The sequence below is a fragment of the Erpetoichthys calabaricus genome, chromosome 5, assembly GCF_900747795.2.
Source record: "Erpetoichthys calabaricus chromosome 5, fErpCal1.3, whole genome shotgun sequence".
Lineage (NCBI taxonomy): Eukaryota > Metazoa > Chordata > Cladistia > Polypteriformes > Polypteridae > Erpetoichthys > Erpetoichthys calabaricus.
The window spans coordinates 122,661,643-122,682,585 of NC_041398.2; positions in this window are offsets into that span (position 1 = coordinate 122,661,643).

Here is a 20,943-nt window from a genome sequence, read left to right on the forward strand (position 1 = left end):
TTTAGTCAGCAGTAATTTATTTGGAGAGCTGGATTCAGACAATAGCTATTGTGCCATTTTATCATTCTGTCTCCATACTGTTCTACATCTTAAAAGAAAAAGAACACTTATTGTATTTTATAACAATAATATCGGCTTTTTTACCCTGTTATCAAGTCTTAAAACTCTTGGAAATGACATGTTGGCTTCCTCGATTCAGAATACAGAGCACTAAACTTTAATCAATAATGCTAACGCAGAGGCATGTATTTTTCAACATTAATATATCCTTAGGCAACTATTTCAAAGCGTTTTAATTAATCAACTGTGAAAGCTGTCTTGACTAGTGGTTTTAAGAAAGGTCAGTGTAATAGGTTCACTTCTTGGTTTTGGTGGAGGAAAGCCAAAAGGCTAATCAGATACTGTAAAGTCAAGATAGAGAATCTGTCTATAGAGGGTATTAACTCACTTTTGAAATCAAAGAATGATGGCACAAATATAACACAGAAATGGTTATTGATCTTTCTTGCACTACAGAGACATTAATATAAATATAGCCATCCTAAAGGAAAAGTTAAAAAATGAAAAAGAAAATGGGTAAAGTATATGGAACAGATTTTTATTTGGAAGATGGCAAAAAAGAAAATAACTTGCTTTAATATTACTGAAGTATATTGGTCATTTTTTTGTTTAAGGACCAATTTTTAAATATATCTATTCTTTTTCATTTTTCTTCTTAAGAAGAAATACACACACATGCACACACACACACACACACATATATATACATACATACATATATACATACAAACATGTAGTCACGCATCAGAGGATCTCCTTACAGGCCTGATCGAGTTATATAACAACTCTCCGAGACAAGTGGGAATGCTCTCCCCACAGTATCGAGAAACCACCCTACCCTTCCTGCTTTCCCAACCATAAGAACTCTAGATGAGTCATCTTTTTAGCAAGAGCGACCCACCAGGCAAAGCTCCCAAACAAACAGACCCTGAACCTATGGCTAAAGCCTTTATCTCTAGACCTGTTATTCCTGCACTAGGCCTATCTCTGTCTCTCTCTCTCTATACATATATATATATATATATATATATATATATATATATCAATTTGTTCACGAGGGCTGGTTGTAACTCAAGTTGGTTGTACAGTAAGTCAAGACTATTTTTCCCATTAGAAATAATGGAAATGCCCTCAATGTGTTCCGAACCGCCCACAGCGAAACTTACTTAACTTTTTTTAATAGAAAAGGGTTGTATAATGTGCATAATGTACCAAAAACACCAATACTTTTTCTAATATACTAACCAAAAAGTTATAAAAAGTGCCTAGCCTACCAGAAACAACAATTTCATACTGTACTCACCATTTAAGTTGACATCTTTGGCTTGCAGGAAGGAAGGAGGAGGAGAATGAAATGGAAGGTGGTTATTGTTTGGAAGGAGTTTCCTTATACAAATCTTTTCTTTGTAAAATTGTCGAGATGGTGGATTTCGACATGCTGTACATATTAGCGAGATCGGTCACACGAACGCCACTCTCATATTTCCACACATTTTCCTTCTTCATTTCGATTGTGATCGCTTTCTTTACCTTTGTTACCTTCACTTCCTTCCTTAGCAATTATCGAAATAAATGATATAAATCACTTCACTGACCGAAATTACAACCACAAACACATGTATCTGGGCTCCGACTGACGCTTACAAACGCTCTCGGCTGTTTGTTTACAATTGCACAAGCGGATACACGTGACTGCATTCGGGTCGTAACGCAAGATGTTGGTCGTAATTCAAAACAAAAATTTTGGTCGTAAAGCAAGTTGTTCGCATGTCAGGCTGGTCGTATATCAAGGCTCGACTGTATATATATATTTACTGTATATATATATATATATATATATATATATATATATATATATATATATATATATATATATATATATATATTTATATCTTGTCACGCTTGGGTCACAGATTTGCACAGAAACACAGGAGGTTGTAGAGACAAGTACTTTATTCAAACACTGCAAACGAATATTTGTCTCTTTTTCAATAAATTTAAATGACATTTCTGTCTCACAATTAAAAAAATGCAAACATATCTTCCTCTTCAAAGGAGTCAGGAGCAGGGAATGTCAGAGAGAGAGAGAGAGAGAAAAGCAATCAATCAAAAACCGATAGGTGCTGTTCAGGCTTTTAAGTATGCAAAGTACCGTGCGGGAAGCATATCACGCGACAAAGCAGCCGCAAGTAAGCCCAGCAAGCAAGGGAGCAATGTGAAGGTAGTCTTTCAGCGTTTTATAGAGGAGCGTCTGTATCCTGTAGGGGTGCGATCAGCAGTAGCAGTAGAGGCTTTTATCGACCTCTTGAACCCTCAGGTACCACGCCAAACACCAGGTAAATGTACAATTATTATTTATTTTATAATAATCCTGTGCACTAAGCACCCTCCACTCCACACTACTCATACAATAATCAATACTGTACTCTCTCTCTATACACAATTCTCTCTATCCTCCTCTCCCAGACACTTAGCTACTTTTCCTCCCAGCTCAGCTCAGTGTCTGGGTTTTCCCAGAGTCCTTTTATACCCCCTGACCCGGAGGTGTTCCTGTCCAACAATCCACAAGTCCTTATTACTTCCGGGTCAGGGTAAAAGTTCTTTTCTTCAACCTGGAAGTACGTCATTTCTCCTGTTCATGTGACCAGGACATACTTCCAGGTTATAGGGCACATAACAGTCTGACAGCCCCCCTACAGCGACTCCCGGTGGCCCCCATGGTATCCAGCAGGGCTGCGCATACAAACTACAAGGTCCATGAGGCCCTGCTGGAATTCGGAGAACCTCCATGCTTTTGGGATAGCTCCACCTGGCGGCCTGGTGGGGTGGGCCGTAATATTTAGCTGGCCATCCATCACAGTTCCCTCCCCTTAGCGAAGCCCACAGGGGCAGAGCGTCCAGCCCCGCGAGGGACGTCCTCCTCCAGGAGAGACCATCAGTCGGGCCTTGGCTTGTTGTCGAGACTCGCCAGAGAACCTAGTGGGAACGGTGTATCGGCTGTTCCTCCGATCCCCTGTCCTCTGAGGACAACTTCGCCACATGTGGCCAGGCCGACAACAGTTGTAGCAAAGACGTCGTCCTCCTGGTTGTCTTCCTCCGCGAGACTGGAAGCACCGCGGGAACTCCGTCAACTCCGCCCTTTTCTCCGCCAAGGGAGGTTTTAAGGCCGCCTCGGTACTCTCAGCCCTTCCTTGCGATTTGTCAGGAGACCCGCGTTTTATTTTGGGGATCTCCTGCTTACTTTGGGGCTTGTGCACAGTTTGGGTCTCTCTATTGGAAGAAGAGAGCCCCTTTGCTGTTTGCACGCCCGTTGACCTACGTTTATTCGAAGGCGGCATCATCAGCACCGCATCGCTCCGGGTGACAGCACTTTTCAGCTGCACCGGTTCAAACGGCGCTTCCCCCGCCCCATCTATTACCACCATTAACTCCCTTATAGCGCGGGTCGGGGTCTTGAGGTCCGCATCGCTCCGGGGAGCCGTCTCATACAGCTGCCCTGGCTCGATTGGTCCTTCCCCCGACCACTCGGTTATCGCTCTGCTCTCTCTTGTTGGGCACACAGTTCTTTGGCACCTGCTACTTATTAACTGCGGGGCCTGATCACACTGTGTCCCTTTATTTTGTACGGTACAGGTTGGACCTACCTGTACCGCCTCATTAATCAGGACCGGAGCTTCTCGGCCTAATCGCCACAGATACTCCTCCATTCTCCTCAGTGGCACCTCGGCTTTTGCTCCCAGCTCCTCTACTTGTTTTTTCAGTCCCAGCAGCATCTGTAATAAACTGCGTACGGGCTTGCTTACCTCCTCGAATGCCCGCACGTCCACAAAGTTATTTACTTCGGCTGGAGGTAAGTTTGCTTCTACCTTCTCCTTACCTGCCGGCCGGGAGCCAATGAGCACGTCCGCTCCTTGCACGTGCTCGGTTTGGTTGCGCAAAGGCTCTTGGGACTTGGAGTCTATAGAGGATCGGGTGGCCGCTACCGGCCAACTGCAATCCTACTTTTCTAATTTATCGGAGGACCGCTCAGTCACCTCCCTCTCCTCTTTACCTTTTGTCCTTGTTGGCACTGCTTCGCTCAGCTCCCCCTTCCCTTTCAGGGAGCTCGGATCCGTCGGGGAATAACCGACCTCACCGAAGGACCGAAAGTGACCTTCTCCTTCCCGACATCCTTCGCGCGAGATCATGTGGCTGTTCTCAGCGAATAGGCTCCCCTGCAGACTCCTAGAGTGGTTCACCTTCTCCGAATCTCGGCCATCTTGCCTAGGTATGAGGTAGGTGTCCGATTCACAGTCCGCTTCGCGCCGGCAGGCCTCTGCAAAATAACTAAAAAAAGGTCCTGGCGCAACGGGCGTTTTCTCGGCACATACCTCCGGCTTTTGATGGTGTGTTCTAAGGTCCTTTAGGCAGTCCAGGGTGTCCGATTTCTGACAGTATTCCTGCTGTCGTGCCGCTCAGGCTTGCTCGGCTTTAATCAGTGTCCTGTCTTCTTCACTGCCCGTCAGGTAGGCCCACACTTGGTCGGCGTCTGTTAGGGTCTGCTCCTTTGGGCAACTTCCATTCTTTTTGCCGGAATTCTTCCCCATCGCGGTCCGAAGTCTAGCAAGGCTCACAGTCGCAGCGCTCTCCACAGAGGGTAGTATTTCCACCTCCGTGCGTTCAAGTGGGACCTTCTTAGGGTTTTCTGCGTACACAATATTTGTTTTAAACACAAGTCCTCTGCCAACCGACGGCCAGAGAATCCTGCCGAGTATGCCAGTGTAGCAGTAGAGGCTTTTATCGACCTCTTGAACCCTCAGGTACCACGCCAAACACCAGGTAAATGTACAATTATTATTTATTTTATAATAATCCTGTGCACTAAGCACTCTCCACTCCATACACAATTCTCTCTATCCTCCTCTCCCAGACACTTAGCCACCCTTCCTCCCAGCTCAGCTCAGTGTCTGGGCTTTCCCAGAGTCCTTTTATACCCCCTGACCCGGAGGTGTTCCTGTCCAAGAATCCACAAGTCCTTATTACTTCCATGTCAGGGTAAAAGTCCTTTTCTTCAACCTGGAAGTACGTCATTTCTCCTGTTCATGTGACCAGGACGTACTTCCAGGTTACAGGGCACATGACTGCAGCAATGTACAGAGACATCCTGGATGAAAATCTGCTCCAGAGCGCTCTTGACCTCAGACTGGGGCGACGGTTCATCTTTCAGCAGAACAACGACCCTAAGCACACAGCCAAGATATCAAAGGAGTGGCTTCAGGACAACTCTGTGAATGTCCTTGAGTGGCCCAGCCAGAGCCCAGACTTGAATCCGATTGAACATCTCTGAAGAGATCTTAAAATGGCTGTGCACCGACGCTTCCCATCCAACCTGATGGAGCTTGAGAGGTGCTGCAAAGAGGAATGGGCGAAACTGGCCAAGGATAGGTGTGCCAAGCTTGTGGCATCATATTCAAAAAGACTTGAGGCTGTAATTGCTGCCAAAGGTGCATCGACAAAGTATTGAGCAAAGGCTGTGAATACTTATGTACATGTGATTTCTCAGTTTTTTTATTTTTAATAAATTTGCAAAAACCTCAAATAAACTTTTCTCATGTTGTCATTATGGGGTGTTGTGTGCAGAATTCTGAGGAAAAAAATGAATTTAATCCATTTTGGAATAAGGCTGTAACATAACAAAATGTGGAAAAAGTGATGCGCTGTGAATAATTTCCGAATGCACGGTATATATATATATTATATAGTACATGACAAATAATAAAAGTGCAAACGACATGTGTTTCACACTAATTGGGACTCATCAGGTGTGCGCACCTTTGCTTCCCCTTGAGGGGTAAAGCCTCAGACGCTACACCACGATGGCTGGTTCCCTTACTTGACAGGGTGTACATCAGGGTATTACATAATATATATATACTGTGTGGCAGAAGACTGGGGGCCAGACCCAGCCGGGATGCCTGGAAGGACCGGGAGGCAGCTTATACGTTCCCCGGGCCACGAAGGGGCAACCGCCCGGGATAAGAAGGAGACAATGGGGACCGAGCCAGGAGGCTCAAACCTATAGGGGCCGTGGCCACTGCCAGGGGGTGCCCCGAGCGTTGTGGAGCCCGGGAAATTTGCACTTCTGCCACACCTGGGTAGGTGGAGGAAGAGCCTTCCAAGGACACCTGGAGTGCTTCTGGGTGCTAGTGCGGCACTTCCACCACACCAGGAAGTGCCGCTGGAAGATCAGCAGCAAGCACCTGGAGCACATCTGGGTGAAGATAAAAGGGGCCATTTTCCTATAGTCAGAGAGCTTTATTTACAAAAGTATTTCCACTCACACTAAAACAACAAAAAAGGCATATAAAGTAGATGCTCACCTACACTGGGAATGCGCACATTTTTGAAAACAGGAAGTGACCTCTTTAAAGTAATGGATTCACTGCTAACCATGGGATTATCACAAAATAGTTGCAACTGGTACATTATTTAGCTTTTGCAGATTTTTGCAGCATTCAAACTGTACAAAACACAATTTAGATGCATACAGGTAAGCAACACCTCTATGTCTGCTATGTTGGAATTTTTTTTTACATAAAGTGTGACCAGTCAGGGAATGAGACATTCCAATCCGATCAGGGAAGGGCTACATAGTAAGCACAAACCAATCAGAGTGCAATTGTAGTAATGAGTTTTCAAAGCTTATTTTCAGCTATCCACATTGTTTCTACATTTTCAGGGATTAAAAACGATGGAGTAGGGTAGATAAAAGGTGAAATCAGCGGCTAATGTCTGTGTAATAGTGTGAATGTAGCCTCAGTATAGGGATTTGTGTGTGGTTTTGTCTGGTTGGAAGTTGTTATCCATGGAATGCACACCATCTATTACAAAACATCATCAGACATTCAATATCAAGATAGGACATACTTTCAACCTCTTTAAGAAGGCCCTTCATTGGGGACATTTCATTCATCCATTCATTACATCTGTAAAACTGGACTGTTTTTTGGAGTGTTAATCATTTAGTATGTATCATATTGTTGGCTATTGGGAGAGGGTTTTTGAAAATAATTATATATTATTTATATATTTGTTTAGTTGTTTATTCATTGTTAATTTATTGTTTTCCTTTGAAAAATGAACTTAACAGGGTTTTTGTGTCCCTGCATCCCAAATAAAATAAACAAGTTGTGTGAATCTGAACACCCCATGACCACTACAAACATTTGATCTGAGTTCAAGTTACAGAAGGAGAAAACAGACCCAGACACAGTAGTTTAGTGAGAATTTAGCTCACTATCAAGTTCACAAAATTTGTAACAATTACGAATATTATTAAAAATTGTGTTTTTTATTTGCAAACATAATGTAAAGTGTAACTGGTTTGAAGACAAAAAAACCCTTCTGTTAAATGTTTAAAGAAAAATACAAACTGGTCTGCAAATTGTTTTAAATAAAGTGAACTTGCTAGATTATGATATTGTATAACATTGAGGGACCTAAAATAGACTCCATTTATGGTAAGCTTAAACATTTTCTTGTTCTTGCTCTGAATAGCTTATCTGAAGAATGCTTAGTTTCTTGTATTGTATTATTGTTATTTTTTTTTTTGTGATTTGGTTTGATTTCTGTATTGCACCCGATGTTACAGATTTGATCATAGATGGATAGAAAAGGTTACTTGTTATAAAAAGTATATACATTTCTGGACAGTAATCATTTCTGCAAGTCTAGAATGTTATTCTGCTTATAGACACTGATGCAATATAGAGTTGTGATTTGCAGCAATTAAAAATCAAGTTTGAATGATTTTTAATATTTTATTTTTATGTAACATGTTGTTAAAAAAAGGTTAAGTTACAATTTTACTCCTGGACATAAGCAACATTCACTGTATCTATTTAGCCTGATGAATGAATGAGTAATGAATAGTTTAAATAAAATGTCACTTTAATAAATACTCATTTAAGTATGTTTTTGAAATACATAAATGTTTCAGTTTATTACAGAGGAATAGATATTTAGGTTCCATAACTGTAAGTAGTACTCACAGGGCAAGGTAAATGAAAATCTTTGCTTATGCCAACCCTAGTCCTTAGAGAGAACATTGATATTGCATGTCCCTACTTTTTCACTGTGTGGTTATGCAGCCTAATGAGCATGAAGGTTGATAACTGCCAAGACAGAACATGTGTTTTTACATGGACACACAGCAAGTAATTGGATATAGATAGTGTGACAGATAGGGGGTGCTATTGACCCCTTGAACCCTCAGACCACACATCAGACACCAGATAAAAGTCCAAATGTTATTTTATTTATAATAACAATGTTCACAAAGTACCTCCACTCCACTATATTTAAATACATCAATACAATTCTCAATAATAAATCACACTAAACAATAATCCTCCACACTTCCCAGCAGCTCAGTCACCCTTCCTCCCAACTCGGCTCAATCTGCTGGAGTTTCCCATCATCCTTTTATACTTCTTGACCCGGAAGTGTTTCTGTCCCTCAGTCCATGTGACTCTTAACACTTCCGGGTCAGGTGAAAACTCCTTTTCTTCATCCCGGAAGTACGTTATTTCCTCTGTAGCTGTGACTAGGACGTACTTCTGGGTTATAGGGAAAATACAAGTCTTTGCGCCTGCCTGAGGAGTTCTCTGGCGGCCCCCACGGTATCCAGCAGGGCTGTAAATAAAGACTCCAATGTCCATGATGCCCTGCTGGCATTCGGGGCACCTCCATATTGCAGGGAGGGCTCCATCTGGCAGCTTGGGGGTATTGGCCGGGAGAAACTGTCGGCCATATTCCACAATACTCCCCCCTCAACGAAGAATCATGGTTCAAAGCGTCCAGCCCCGCGAGGGACATCTTCCTCCAGGAGGAGTTTCTGGTCAGACCTTGGCAATTCCTTGAAAAGTATTCCCTGGAGAACCTAGGGGGTGTATCATAACAGTGAGACACTTTATCCGCCGTTCTCCAAGGACAGTTTCGCCAAACGTGGCCCGGCAGATGGCATTCATAACAGTGCCTCTGTCCTCCTGGTATTCTCCCTCTGCGATGCTGGAAACACTCTGGAAAGGCAGGCTCCTCCCCTTTTCCCGCTGAGGAGGATTCCACAGTCGCCTTTGAGCTCTCAGCTCCCTTTTCTATTTTGTCAGGAGACCCCCGTTTCCCTTTTAGGATCTCCTGTTTAATCTGGGGCTTGTCCACAGTCTGAGTCTCTCTATGGACAAGTGAGAGCCCTTTTACTGTCTGCATCCCCTTCGATTTATAAATGACCGGTGTCGGTGTCTTCAGGGTCGCATCGCTCCGGCAGACAGCACTATTCAGCTGTTCTGGCTCGATTGATCCTTCCACCAAGCACCCGGTCCACGTTCCCAACTCCCTTATAGGGCTCGCAGTTACTTGGCACCCACTATGGATTAATCGCGGGCCCGTGTCACTCTGCGTTCCTCTACTATGTACGGTACGGGTCTCGCTTACCTGTACCACCGAATTAATTAATACAGGCGGCTCCCAAGAAAATTTGCAGCAGGTACTCATCAAGCCTCTTAATAGGCGCTTCAGCCACTGCTCCCAAGTCCGCGACGATCTTCTGGATTGTCTGCACAACCTGTAAGAAACTATGTACGGGCTCGAGCAATTTCTCTAGTTCCTGCACGTCCAAAATATTATTTAAATCGGCTGCAGGCAGGCTCGAGCCATCATTAGCCCTGCCTCCCGGCTGGGAGCCAATGAGCACACCTGCTCCTGACACCTGCTCTGTTGGACTGCGCACAGACTTCTGGGAAATGGAGTTCTTTTCAGAGGACCGGGTCGCCATCTTTGGCTGACTGCGATCCGCCTGTATTAATTTGCTGGCGGACCGATCAGTCATTTCCTGGCCCTCCTTACCTTTTCATGGGGTGAGCGGTGCTTCGCTCGCCTCCCCCTTCCCCTTCGGAAAGTCTAAGTCCGTCTACTTGAAGGCGAAGTCAAAAGTAGTAGGACGCGGACCTCCTCCTTTTCCCGATCCTTCGGGGTGGGTCACGTGTCCCTCGCTGGCACCTGACATGCGGAAGTCCTTTGTATTGCTCGTCTGCCCGAACAAGAGCACACTACTGTCTTCGGGATTTTCTTCTGCGTCCCGCAGAACCTCCGGATGATCTTCTCCGAGGTATGTGCACGGTACAAAATGAGTTATTTTAAAGATGTTATCTATTATATCACCGGCACATATCTCGTTGTAGTTTTTTTCGTCCAGAGGCCTCTCCCGATCCGTGTAGCCGCCCTGTAGCTCATCCCGAGTGTCGGCCATGACGAACATGGAACCTCCCATGGCGTTGTTGCCCTGCTTTGCCTTCTTCTTCCCCATGACGGACTTGTAAATAGGGTTTGTGGCGATTTTTTCTGCGTTTCCTGATGCTGTCTTCTTGGGGTTCTCTGTCCACAGAAATTTTTGTTCAGGTCCTCCGCCAAACCGACAGCCACAGTATCCTGCCGACTATGCCAATTGTGACAGATAGGGGGCGCTATCAACCCCTTGAACCCTCAGACCACACGTCAGACACCAGATGAAAGTCCAAATGTTATTTTATTTATAATAACAATGTGCACAAAGCACCTCCACTCCACTATACTTAAATAAATCAATACAATTCTCAATAATAAATCACACTAAACAATAATCCTCCACATCTCCCAGCAGCTCAGTCACCCTTCCTCCCAACTCGGCTCAGTCTGCTGGGGTTTCCCATCGTCCTTTTATACTTCTTCGTGTTTCTGTCCCTTAGTCCATGTGACTCTTAACACTTCCGGGTCAGGTGAAAACTCCTTTTCTTCATCCCGGAAGTACGTCATTTCCTCTGTCGTTGTGACTAGGACGTCCGTACGTCCTCTGGCAGCCCCCACAGTATCCAGCAGGGCTGTGAATAAAGACTCCAATGTCCATGATGCCCTGCTGGCATTCGGGGCACCTCCATATTGCAGGGAGGGCTCCATCTGGCAGCTTGGGGGTATTGGCCAGGAGAAACTGCTGGCCATATTCCACAATAGGAAAGTGCTATCTGGAAATGCTTTGAGTAAGACACTGACAGGAACAAGAACAAGTGTGTAATTGATGATGCAAAATTCAGGTACTTGAGACACAATTAAAAGGAAAGAATCTGTTACCATAAAGAAGTCTATGCAGAGAGTGAGAACTATGACATGGAAAAAATTCCAACAAAAGCAGATAAAATGATAAATTATGTTGCCAAACAAATTTTAACTTCACTTTTGCAGAAAGCTGAGTCTGGAGAAGTCAGTCGATCAAACACAAGAAAAGAAAATGTGAGATAGCACAGCTATTTATTGACTGTATGAATTATACGCCTTCATAAAATATTCTGAAGTACTTTATTCAATGTTTAAAAATGCTCAATGCTGCCAAAGTAAACTGCTTGCTCCTTGAACAGATGGACACTGCTACAATTCTAGCAATACACTTAGTTAAACGTTCAGAAGATAACCCTCAGCAGAGATAGCTAAAACAAAAAGAGCATCAATGAGTATGTTATGGGTATATCTGCATGTTTCTACTAACAGTTTGTTGTGTGATCACAGTGCTTAAATCTTATTAATCACTGAACAGACATTTTTAAACTAAAACAAAAACAAAACTGAAACAATCATTTCCAAATAAAAACTAATTAGGGTATGTCACCAAAATTAAAAGTAAAGGAGAAATGGTCAAAAGTTCATAAAACTAAACTGAAAATAAAATGGCAGATGAAAATAGTATAAAAAAATGTAAAAATGTACTAACCCAGTCTGTGTCCATTTCTCCAAGTAATCTGTTATCCTTTCCTATCCCAAAGACATAAAGAGTTATTTGAGGACTATCTCAGTAGGCGAGAGTGTGCCCTGTGATGGACTTGTTTCATTTTCATGGATGCACTGTATGCTGTATGCAGGTGAAGGACCAGCTCCCTAAATCTCACAGAAGGAAAAACCAGGGAAAAAGAGAAAATGCAGACTTTGTTCAGTTCCTTCTGAATATGCAGCAGTATGACATAATTTGGGTAATTGGGTGTTTGCTTGTGTCTTTTTTGCATTTCTTTGCAGAGTTTAGGGCTGGTTTATTTTTTATCCTCCTGATGTTGCAAATTATGCTACACACTATTATTATAATTTTTAAGTGATTTTTTGTCTGTGTCTTTTTAGTAGTGAGACTGACAAAAAGTGGGGCTCCATACCTTGGTGTCAGACTCTATGATTGATGATTTTGTATAATATATTTGTGTTTTCTGGTTTGTTTTTTGTATGTGCATTGTAATTTCTGCAATAAAAATTGAGGTCAAATATGAAGACTGTTATGATATTAAGACTGTTCTGTATTCTCTACAAATGTCACTTGAAAATACTGGGTACTATTAACCATCAACTGTGTGTCACAAAAACAAACAACATCTTAATCTAAGAATATGCTTTGTGCGTTACATTTTTATTGCCTTTTGAGCATATGTTGTGCCATTTTCTTCTTTTGTTGATGCCCACTGCTACTGTTTCTTCTGTTTTTCAGCATAAGATTCCCTTATGCTTACTAGGAGCTAGCTTTGCAAGCAGGCACTCACCTTGATGACGTAGGATCAGCCAATTGAAGCAAACCTTTGCAGGGTTTCCATTTTTTTAACTACATGTGCCTTTTTGTGTAGTCTTGCTGTTGCTTCTAAAACCTTCTGAACCCAATGGTCATTTTTTGAATAAAAAAAAAAAAGAAACCTTTTGTGCTTCGTGTATTGTGACAGAATGGAGTTGAAAATGCACAATTCTTATCCTAGGCTGAAGCATTTACAATGGGCACCGATTCTTTTTTTGAATCCAATATTGATCCTACATCCATTGTTTTAAACTATGTTTCTAAGAAGTCAGACATGCTGACATAAATTATCTCTGCAACTCAAACCTAAGTTTGTTGTGACAGATTGTTATTCCAGTCTGAATTACTTGACTGAAGAGAGTAAGAGTCACAGATCTGCCTCAGGCCAAGCCAAAAGGTTCATTTGGCTTATATATTAGATGTGCAATCCAGTGAGAACTGGAGCTTTTCACATTGATCCTCTCCTGATACCTTCTGCAGTCAACGGCTGTTACAATACTAGACTTGATTTATTCATTGCAGCATTCCACATAACACTCTGTTGTGATTTTGCTTCAGACAAAGCTAAAAGCTTACAGAAGTGCGGTATATGTTCCAAACGGTTACAGATACATTTTATGTGCATTTAACTTCATTATTTTAAATTGTATCAAGCAACCATCATTGAGATAGTAATACATGATGGATGTCAAAATGTCAGGATAGAACACTTTGGATAAGTACTTTTTCAGATGTGCACTGTAATGTCAGATTGCTCAAGTGCTTGGAGGTGATTATTGAACTTCTGAAGGAGGCAAGTCTAAGACTCCTTTTGTTTCTTTTCTGTGAAGTTTAAAATGCAGTTTTCATAGACTTCTTTGATGTAAAACTCACTCATGTGGATAATCTGAATTTCACTCCACCTCCCATGACCTGCAGTAATATGAAATTTTTCTTGTTATATCTTTCAGAATTCTTGCTTCCAGTATTCAGTCCCTCTCAGCAGTTTATCAGCATATAATATATCAAAATTACACTTTGACACATTTTGGCATTAAATGAGCTCAAGTCATGCCATGAGAAGGAAAGGATTTAAGACCTGCACAGATTTCAGAGACCAGAAGCTGTCTTTTGCAGCTGTAATGCATTGTTATCAAGTGCCAGGGAGAGGAGGAGGAAGATTTCAGAATATTGTTATATTATTCTACATATGCACATTTTTGTCAGAAACAAAGAAATCAAGGCATTCAGTTCTTAGTCAGATTTATGCTTATGTAACGAATCTGTAAATTTCTGCCACATGTCATCATTGTAAATTGCTCTTAAGTGTTTAACTCTATTTGATATTTTGAGCATCCATAAAACTCAAAAGATTTCTGGGTTGGGAAAATGACTTTCTAGCAAGAATTTTATTTTATTTTTTTTTCAAAACTCTCAGAGGAGTTAAATATAGAACTCTTATAAGTTGAAATAATATTTAAAATAGAAAAAAATTGTTCAGTTTTTGTTAATGTGTTGTTACATATTTTAGCCAATTTGTTTGTAATATCCATCTTTGTCTTTATTTGATCATTTCCCATATTTTAAAAGATGTTGATTTATTGTCCTAAAGGGATTTTGTATTTTTAAAAGGGGTGCCAAACTAAAATGGGAAGAAAGGGAGGTGTAAGAAGAAGGAAAGGCGAGAGAAGTCTGTTTGTGCAGCTTTATGAACATCCAAGGAAGAAGCTTTTTCAAGCACAAAAGGTACCACAACGAAATTTAAAGAATGGAAAGTGTTAAATGGGACAACATCACTAATTGCTACACTTCAGGCAAAAAGATAATTGCCACAAAATCATGAATGTGCATTCTCTGAATAAAGCAGAAAATTTAATTTCCCCTTGGCTAAACTTTTTAATGTGAGGACTGCTGGGAAGACAGCAGTTGTTCATACTTTTTATTGAGACTACTTACAAACCTCTCCATATGCATCATTTCTATTTGGCATCTCAAACTGTTCCTCTTTTTATCTTATATGTGGAATTGGGGGGGTGGAGTTGGGCATAGCAGCACAGAATCCAAAACCATCACAGCTTCAGCAACTTGGCTAACTGGATAGGAGTTAGAAAAATAAAACATAATCAAAGATTCCTCTGCCAAGTATTTCTTTAGGCTAATCTCTGCCCAGGCCTGCAGGTTCCCTATAGTAGATAGATAAAAATAAAATTGTTTTTTTTACTGTTTTTTAAGTGAAGTACTAAGAAAAAAATATAGCTTTCCCAAAAATGTTTTTTTTCTTGTATCTTTTAATGAATGTATTAAAAGCATGTAACATTCCATATGATGAAGCCAAACTTAACAAAACTAAATTCAATTCAGCCTCAACCCATGAGAAAGAGAGGAAGGCCAACAGTCAGAGTAAAACTTTTGAGAGTAGTAAAGAGATAAAGGAGTCTTTCTCTCCAATATAAATGCTTATTCTAAAATGTTATTGATTAGATCCTGCCAGGTTTTTAAAAAGTTTTGAACAGATCCTCTAAATGAGAATTAGATTTTTCCAATTTCAAAGAGTATATAACATCAGTTACTCACTGACGTAAAAGAAGTGGGCTAGGATTCTTCCAGTTGAGCAAGTCTATGTGCTAATAGTGTAGTAAAGGCAATCACAGTTTGTTTGTCCTTCCTCACTTTAAGCCCATCTGGAAGTACACCAAACACACCTGTTAATGGATTAGGAGGGACTGTGACACCAAGGGTGTCTGATAGGTATTTAAAAATTTTTGTATAGAATGATGTTAATTTGTTACACATCCAGAACATGTGGCCTATTGAAGCTGGAGCTCAACTGCAATATTCACAGGTTGGATCTTTCCCTGTAAACATTCATCCATCCATCCATTTTCCAACCCGCTGAATCCAAACACAGGGTCACGGGGGTCTGCTGGAGCCAATCCCAGCCAACAAAGGGCACAAGGCAGGAACCAATCCCGGGCAGGGTGCCAACCCACCGCAGGACACACACAAACACACCAAGCACACACTAGGGCCAATTTAGAATCGCCAATCCACCTAACCTGCATGTATTTGGACTGTGGGAGAAAACCGGAGCGCCTGGTCTCCCAACTGCGAGGCAGCAGCGCTACCCACTGCGCCACCGTGCCGCCACGCCCCGCCCTGTAAACATTTTGGACAATTTTAAATGAGATAGATGTGCTCGATAAAAAATTTTAAGTTGAATAATTGAATGTTTTGAGCATGTGAAGCCAGAGTGTATTCTATGCATGGCTGCCTTTCACTCCTTTTCTGAAATGTTGAGTAAGAGATCCTTTTCTCACTGCACTCTGGAATCTTGAAAAGGAAGGGACTTTAAAATGGTTTTATATAATATAGAAATTCTGCCTGAGTCTTCAAAATTGATCAATATTTCTTCTGGAATAGAACTGGGTGCAAAGTGAGGACAATTGGGCAAATATTGTTAAGCAAAGTTTCTGATAGTAGAAAAAATGTGTTGAGGGGAAATTAATTTGGAGTGTAATTATTAATAGGATGCAAACTCATTATTTATATACAAATATCTAAATGATTTAATCCCATACGTTTTACAAACATTAAAAATTTTGTAAGTTTGAGAGGGTGGAAAAAGGTGGTAATCATGTAGAGGTGCCACAGATAAAGTATTCTCTAACTCAAAGTGCTTCCAACATTGGTTTTATATTCTGAGTAAATGAAGGACAATCAAGTTGTTAGTATATTGACGATAACTTGTATTTACTGCTGTACAAAGCAAGGAATATAAAGAAGTACTGCCGGATTTCACTTCTATTGCAGACCAAGCTAGTATTGTGTCCATCTTTTTGTGTCAGTGTCCAGGTTTTTATAGCTTGTATGTTTGCTGCCCAGTAATAAAATTAAAAATTAGATAGAGCTTTCTGATATAGGTCATTGAAGGGTCACCCTTTGGAGGTGTGGATATTTTGAATTCCAAATAAATGAGGTTATGATTGAATCTAATTTCTTAAAAAAATATTTCTTAACACTAGAATTACCAGAGCCTACGAAAAAACTCGTAGATCCGTCCCACCTTAAATCGCTTCACACTTCTCCATCAGCGTCTTTTGTCCTGTAAATGTGTCGATAAGCAGCAAGCAGCTTACTATCACATCCCCCACTGCCGCACAGTTTTCTCAGCTCAAATCTGTTTACCTGTGTGTCAGTTGCTTGGAGTTGTATAGAGTGAGAAGTCAAGCAAAATGACACCTTTTATAAATACTATATCGTTATTTGGAACACATGCATTTCATATATGTAAGTAACATATAAATGTTAATGTTTTGGGCACATGCACTGTCCTTTGTATGTAAGAGCCAGATCTACAGAGTAAAGTCACAAGTGCAGAGCTTCCCATGTACATATACAAAGTGCAGCGATGGCAAAAGTGCATTCTTGATCCAATGTAGAATCGTCGGCATGAGTTGAGTGTACCTCTGTTATAGCGCGTCTGTGTGAAAACAACAGTGTCAAATGGGGAGTTGGGAACGTGAACGCGGATGAGAGGAAAACAGAATAGAAAAAAACAAAGCTAACCTTCACAAGTATCATAAATTATACCAGCTATTACAGACTGGAATCAAATGTATGTTTTTATTCTAAAATAGTAAGAATACGACCAGCTCAGTTCTCAAAATGGACTCGCCTGGGATCGACCCCCGCGAAGCTTTGATTACAAGTCAGCAGCTGATACCGTTGCGCCACCGAATCTCTCATTCCAATTGCGTGTCAATGTCACAGGTAAACGCGGGTTGTTTTTCTGCAGTTATATTTTTGAATAAAAGCGCATTTGTTCTGTTATATTTGTACCTTTTGTGAAAGTGTTTCTTTGATATTTGGAATTCAGGCTTCACACATTATACATTTCATGTCTACATTTTGTCAATTATTACTAAAACATGAAAAATGTTTCTGTTTTAACAATGTGTTTACATAGATCGTTGTAGACACGGAACACACATGAAATGCATGTGTTCCAAATAACGATATAGTATTTATAAAAGGTGTCATTTTGCTTGACTTCTCACTCTACACAACTCCAAGCTACTGACACGCAGGTAAACAAATTTGAGCTGAGAAAACTGCACCGGTGGGGGATGTGATAGCAGACTGCTTGCTGTTTGCTGCTTATCAATACATTTACAGGGCAAAAGAGGCTGATGGAGAATTGTGAAGTGATTTAAGGTGGGACAGATCTACGAGTTTTTTCGTAGGCTCTGGTAATTCTAGTGTTAATGTATATGGGGATATTTTGAAATAGAAACAGAAGCTTAGGGAGGATATACAGTACATCTTGATTGTGTTAATTCTCTCTGCTAAAGTAAGATGGAGGGTAGACCATCTATGCCTGTCTTGTTTAATTTTGTCCAAGCAAACCTCAAAATGTAGTTAAAAAAGAGCTTTAAAATTATGTGTGATGTTTACCTATAGATATTTAAACTGATCTGCAACAATAAAAGGGAAGGTGTCAATGTACATCTAATGTTGTTTTCTCAAGAATTCACTGGAAAAAGCACACTTTTGTTCAGATTAATTTTGAGTCCAGATATCCTTTCTAATTCTGCTGGTATAGTTAGGGATGCAGGCACAGAATTTTGTGAGTCTGATATGTACAGTACCATATCATCTGCATATAGTAATATTTTCTGTGCAAGTCCTTCTCTGTAAATCCCCTTTATCTCTGATGCATTTCGACAGTGAACTGCCAATGGCTCAATGGTGATTGTAAATAGCAGTGGTGACAAGGGGCATCCTTGTCTAGTTTGAAGTAGATTATATTAAATGACATTTGTGTCATAACACACAAGAAAGATTTAGTTTAGTTTCTGTCTTTGAATTTAGGCGGTGTGTGTCAGTGTTCATAGGCTGTTATCAATGGCACACCTTGTGAGTGTTACTGTGCTGTTGGTGAATGAATGTACTTGCACCCATGGGCAACACTTTTGTGTGTGAGAGAAACAATGCTAACACCAGTTCATAAACATTTGTTAGCTAGCACTGAGAGAGCTTGCTGAGGCTTTACATTGTGGCCACTGTGGGGTGTCCCACAGCCCCAAACCCCAGACACAACTAGGCCTGGGTTGACCTAAGTGTTTTTATTAACACAAAATCTCTTTACAGGTTTCCTTTCACACAGCAGAAGACAATCTAGTCTTCTCTTCTCTTTTCTTTTCTTTCTCCTACAGTCCTCTCTGCTCAGTGTTGTTCTTTTTCTCTCCCAACTCCAACTTCCTAGGCAAAGGAGAGGGCTCTCTTTTAAAACTGACCCGGGGGTACTTCCAGTGCCAAAACCAGTGTCTCCAGCAAGCACTTCTGGATCAGGTGGAACCACACCGGAACAGTGCATTTAATGTCACACCTCCCTTCCTGAACATCCATTATACTGGACTCTAAGCCAGGTAAGGGAACAGTGTCCATCACAGTGGGAACCCAGTCCATCCATCAAAACTTCTATTACTTAAGGAAAAGATAATAAAGAAGAAAAAATGAAAATTTTATTTGACTTGTTTTTCTCATAGAGACCTTATGATCTGGGTTGAATAGGCCTACAGCAAATAATTAATGTTAGGATCTTTGGCTATTTCCATGTATATTTTATTTTTAAATGAAAGCGATCTGCGTTCACATAAGAGTTTGCATGTTGTATACAGAAGTATCTTTGTTCACACTACAAGACCTTTGCCGGTACACTGAGCATGCACACATCTGTAGACAACTCCTTGAAAGAATGTAGTGAAAAATTCAGAGCACCATGAAAACCAGATTCCTGTGTGCTTCATGCACTTTCAAAAGTATCAGAACATGCAAGACTCTGATAGCATGTTCAACACACAGTAAATACAAAGAAATTATTTAAGACACCACAGCAAATTGTCCCCATGTCACATTAATACACTGATCACAGTTGTAAGTGACAGTCTTCAGAAATGGCAATTGTAGATCTTGTCTTTAAATAAAAATACTGCAAGAGGATTCATTATAAGCAGTCTACAGCAATTGGATCACATCTTTTTCCAAGCTACATTTCTAAAATTAATTCAGTAGAGTAAATCAATAAATAAAAACACACATAAACAAATCAATGCACACATGTGTGTAGCAGTGCTACCCAGGAGTAAAAACTTAATCTCCCAGCAGTTCCTGCAGTGGCTCTGATTGGACGCCTGCCAAGGGTGCAGGGACTGCTGGAGACAAGAAGGCCAGCGTGAGTTTTAAAAGGAGGCTGGTGATACAGAGGGAAAAGCTGTGTTGTGTCTGGAATTACCCGTCTTTTTTGTTTTCCCATTCATTGGTTTTGGATTATTGTTCTTGTCCTGGATTATCTCCTTTTCGAGTGTATGGACTGTCTGGTGTCTGCCTGCTCCATGAGGACTGAATTGGATTGTTCGTCGACCTTCAGAGGAGTGCTCCCGATCCAATCACTCTTCGTCATCAGGATATACCGGTAGGACTGTTCTTTACATTTACTTACAGCAAGCTGATCTCTGGATTATTCAATCACCATCATTTCACTTCATTGGTTGCTGTATCCTATGGACTTTGTTATAGACTTCATTGTGTGTGGTTTTTGTTAGTTGTTTGTTGTTTCTGAGATTCATATTTATTGTGTGTTCACCAGAAAGGGAACTGGGGTGGGATTGTTTTAGTTTGTGTAATTAGATTTCATTTATTTATTGTTTAATACATTCATCCATTTTTGTTTTAATGCCATTTGCTTCTTTGCCTCTGAGAGGAGGTGTGCGTCAGTCAGGCTGAGGCTGGGTGCGTTCCTGGGGTCCCCACCAAAAAAAAAAAAAATCACCATCAACAGACGGCGTGAATCTTAGCTGTGTTTTTCAGACTGCTACATGTGTCTCTACCTTCGCTTTACTGCATTGTGCTTTTGTAAACACAGACATTAACAAAAATGGCATAAATTAAGGAACTGAACCCTAGCTAGGTGAGGAACTCTGGCTGACATATAACACAACCTGCCAGTAAGAAGACACAGTTGATCCAGAGGGCTACAGGAAAAATACATATTTGAACTTGGTAATTACAATAAGCTATACTGTATGTCTGTTGTTGAGTCTTTAATTTATGATGATCAAGTTGAGAAAAGACTTTGAAAGTCTTAGAAAAAGCCAATCATAACTAAAAAAAAAACAGTATGAGTAAGCAAATCAGTATGTAAGTCTGGTTTAAATGCTGACAATCCTAATATTGGCAGTTAGCAATAAAGTGCACAGTGTCTTATAAAACCATTGGTGTTGTAGTGATAAAACCTT